We start from the raw sequence: 4,868 nt of genomic DNA on the forward strand, positions 1-4,868 counted from the left end.
AGTGGATGGTTAAGGTCTAATATAAAGTGAATGGTTAAGGTCTAATATAAAGTGGATGGTTAAGGTCTAATATAAAGTGAATGGTTAAGGTCTAATATAAAGTGGATGGTTAAGGTCTAATATAAAGTGGATGGTTAAGGTCTAATATAAAGTGAATGGTTAAGGTCTAATATAAAGTGGATGGTTAAGGTCTAATATAAAGTGGATGGTTAAGGTCTAATATAAAGTGAATGGTTAAGGTCTAATATAAAGTGGATGGTTAAGGTCTAATATAAAGTGAATGGTTAAGGTCTAATATAAAGTGGATGGTTAAGGTATAATATAAAGTGGATGGTTAAGGTCTAATATAAAGTGGATGGTTAAGGTCTAATATAAAGTGGATGGTTAAGGTCTAATATAAAGTGAATGGTTAAGGTCTAATATAAAGTGGATGGTTAAGGTCTAATATAAAGTGGATGGTTAAGGTCTAATATAAAGTGGATGGTTAAGGTCTAATATAAAGTGAATGGTTAAGGTCTAATATAAAGTGGATGGTTAAGGTCTAATATAAAGTGGATGGTTAAGGTCTAATATAAAGTGGATGGTTAAGGTCTAATATAAAGTGGATGGTTAAGGTCTAATATAAAGTGGATGGTTAAGGTCTATAATATAAAGTGGATGGTTAAGGTCTAATATAAAGTGGATGGTTAAGGTCTAATATAAAGTGGATGGTTAAGGTCTAATATAAAGTGGATGGTTAAGGTATAATATAAAGTGGATGGTTAAGGTCTAATATAAAGTGGATGGTTAAGGTCTAATATAAAGTGGATGGTTAAGGTCTAATATAAAGTGAATGGTTAAAGGTGGTTAATATAAAGTGGATGGTTAAGGTCTAATATAAAGTGAATGGTTAAGGTCTAATATAAAGTGGATGGTTAAGGTCTAATATAAAGTGAATGGTTAAGGTCTAATATAAAGTGGATGGTTAAGGTCTAATATAAAGTGGATGGTTAAGGTCTAATATAAAGTGAATGGTTAAGGTCTAATATAAAGTGGAATAATATAAAGTGGATGGTTAAGGTAATAATATGGTTAAGGTCTAATATAAAGTGAATGGTTAAGGTCTAATATAAAGTGAATGGTTAAGGTCTAATATAAAGTGAATGGTTAAGGTCTAATATAAAGTGAATGGTTAAGGTCTAATATAAAGTGGATGGTTAAGGTCTAATATAAAGTGGATGGTTAAGGTCTAATATAAAGTGGATGGTTAAGGTCTAATATAAAGTGGATGGTTAAGGTCTAATATAAAGTGGATGGTTAAGGTCTAATATAAAGTGGATGGTTAAGGTCTAATATAAAGTGGATGGTTAAGGTCTAATATAAAGTGGATGGTTAAGGTCTAATATAAAGTGGATGGTTAAGGTCTAATATAAAGTGGATGGTTAAGGTCTAATATAAAGTGGATGGTTAAGGTCTAATATAAAGTGGATGGTTAGGTCTAATATAAAGTGGATGGTTAAGGTCTAATATAAAGTGGATGGTTAAGGTCTAATATAAAGTGGATGGTTAAGGTCTAATATAAAGTGGATGGTTAAGGTCTAATATAAAGTGGATGGTTAAGGTCTAATATAAAGTGGATGGTTAAGGTCTAATATAAAGTGGATGGTTAAGGTCTAATATAAAGTGGATGGTTAAGGTCTAATATAAAGTGGATGGTTAAGGTCTAATATAAAGTGGATGGTTAAGGTCTAATATAAAGTGGATGGTTAAGGTCTAATATAAAGTGGATGGTTAAGGTCTAATATAAAGTGGATGGTTAAGGTCTAATATAAAGTGGATGGTTAAGGTCTAATATAAAGTGGATGGTTAAGTGGATGGTCTAATATAAAGTGGATGGTTAAGGTCTAATATAAAGTAATAATGGATGGTTAAGGTCTAATATAAAGTGGATGGTTAAGGTCTAATATAAAGTGGATGGTTAAGGTCTAATATAAAGTGGATGGTTAAGGTCTAATATAAAGTGGATGGTTAAGGTATAATATAAAGTGTGGTAAGGTATAATATAAAGTGGATGGTTAAGGTCTAATATAAAGTGGATGGTTAAGGTCTAATATAAAGTGGATGGTTAAGGTCTAATATAAAGTGGATGGTTAAGGTCTAATATAAAGTGGATGGTTAAGGTCTAATATAAAGTGGATGGTTAAGGTCTAATATAAAGTGGATGGTTAAGGTCTAATATAAATAAAGTGGATGGTTAAGGTCTAATATAAAGTGGATGGTTAAGGTCTAATATAAAGTGGATGGTTAAGGTCTAATATAAAGTGGATGGTTAAGGTCTAATATAAAGTGGATGGTTAAGGTCTAATATAAAGTGGATGGTTAAGGTCTAATATAAAGTGGATGGTTAAGGTCTAATATAAAGTGGATGGTTAAGGTCTAATATAAAGTGGATGGTTAAGGTAATATAAAGTGGATGGTAATATAAAGTCTAATATAAAGTGGATGGTTAAGGTCTAATATAAAGTGGATGGTTAAGGTCTAATATAAAGTGGATGGTTAAGGTCTAATATAAAGTGGATGGTTAAGGTCTAATATAAAGTGGATGGTTAAGGTCTAATATAAAGTGGATGGTTAAGGTCTAATATAAAGTGGATGGTTAAGGTCTAATATAAAGTGGATGGTTAAGGTCTAATATAAAGTGGATGGTTAAGGTCTAATATAAAGTGGATGGTTAAGGTCTAATATAAAGTGGATGGTTAAGGTCTAATATAAAGTGGATGGTTAAGGTCTAATATAAAGTGGATGGTTAAGGTCTAATATAAAGTGGATGGTTAAGGTCTAATATAAAGGTAAACTGACAGTGCCTGTGTCTGTCTGATGGTTAGTGTTGCTGTTGTTGATGCAGACATGTTGATATCAGCTGATCCTGGTTCAGTTTCATCCTCACTGATCCTGTCTGGTATTTCTGTAATTTGTCCCGCTGATGGAGATCTGAGCGACGAGACTTATAACTCTGCTGGCAGACGCTCCGGCTCGCCGCCGTACCGCCCGGCGCTCGCTGTCTCACCTTCATAAAGATCAGTTTCCATCAGAGGAATGAAACTGATTCAGCATTCCTCCGGTTAATGAAAAGAAGAGGACACTCTTTGTCTCATCGCTCTGTGAATAAGAAGCAGCTTTAATGTTTAACTAGTCAGTCAGATCCTCATCACTTCAACGTCTTCTAATGAACAGGCCCGTATTAAGACAATGTCTTAATGCACTATACCTCAAAGCCTCAAAGAATCTACAATATAAATAATCATGAAAATAAAGGAAACGCATTGATTGAGAAGGTGTGTCCAAACTTTTGGCCTGTACTGTAGATATAGGCATATGAGCAGTGAGCACTATATTCAAATGTCTCAATTCAAAATGTCGAATTCAGAAAGCACAGCACTCAATTCAAAATGTCAAAATCAATATACATCAGTACATCACTACAGCAGACAAGCCACAAAAAAAAGCATTTTCATTATGCAAAGAGAAACCAACACTTGCTTTCCCCTTGCCAAAAATATCAGACATAATCAAGAGGATTTCTCAAATATTAATTAACTTATCCAGATACATACATGTAGGCATATGAGCAGTGAGCACTATATTCAAATGTCTCAATTCAAAATGTCTATCAATTCAAAATCAATACTATATATTGCAGCATTGTGGGTCGGTCAGATATGTATTTTTCCGACTTCATTTCACGGACCCTGAAAGCAACTCCTTTGATTGTTCAAAAACTTTCAAAAGCATCATGGGAAAGCTAAAACTGCTTTAGCATCACAGCTAATGACAATAAAATGACCTAAAATGAATAAGATATGGACAAAAGACTACAATATTAGATCTAAGAATATGGACTTATTTCACAAAGTCCTCTGAAAGAAATACAAGTTCTAGGAAAACAAGTGCAGACTGTGGACCGGTCATTTAAGGCCGGGACACACCGGGCCGATAATCGGCCATCTGACAGTCTGGCGAGGTCGGTGACTCGAGTCTGTTCGGTGTGTCCCGTGCCGTCATCAGTCTGGGGGGCTGTCGGCGTTCATGTTGGCCGACCTGACATGTTCGGTCAGGGGGGCAGTCGGGACTCACCCGGAAACAAGGAGCGGGATGAGGTGACTAGAGTCTCTCAAAATCTGATCTTTTAAACTGACCTTTGTTGATCTGAAATGAAGACAGATTCAGCAACTACATCACAGCCTATTTCTCCCTTCAGATGTTTTCAGAAACACATTTTGGTGAACTTTTTTAGTACAATATGAGATCGGATTCTGAACGAGCCGCCATGATGGTCTGGCTTTGAATTTCCGGAGAAAACAAACCCACGTGATGCGTTCGTCCAATCAGCTGCTGGTTTTCATTTCTTGGGCAACAATACAGAGTAGCGCCGCCTGTTGCTATAGAGATGTATTACGTTTCTCAAGTCGTGTCGCCTCAGTGTGTCCCGAGCAGTGTTGGGTGTACCGCGTTACAAAGTAACAAAGTAACAAAGTAACAAAGTAACAAAGTAACGCGTTACAGTAACGTAACTACTTTTTTCGGGAAAAAGTAAAGTAACACGTTACTACTGAAAATTTGGTAATGAAACGTAGTTCCTTTTCATTTCAGCGCAACGTTACTTTCCCCAGGGACAGACGTGACAGAGGCTGGTAGTAGCCGAGCAACGCTGCAGCCAACGCTAGCTAACTTTTGAGAGCGTTTTTAGCTTCGTGGCGGGGTTAGAGCTACGTGACACATGCCACTACATCGCTGAGGACTGGCGGTTAAATCGGCCGTCCTACAAACAGAGCACGCCAGGCAGACACCAAGCTGAGAACCTCACAGATGGAGGTAGTGGAGATGGGCTC

Source organism: Perca flavescens, chromosome 14 (genome assembly GCF_004354835.1).
Source record: "Perca flavescens isolate YP-PL-M2 chromosome 14, PFLA_1.0, whole genome shotgun sequence".
In the NCBI taxonomy this organism is placed as follows: domain Eukaryota; kingdom Metazoa; phylum Chordata; class Actinopteri; order Perciformes; family Percidae; genus Perca; species Perca flavescens.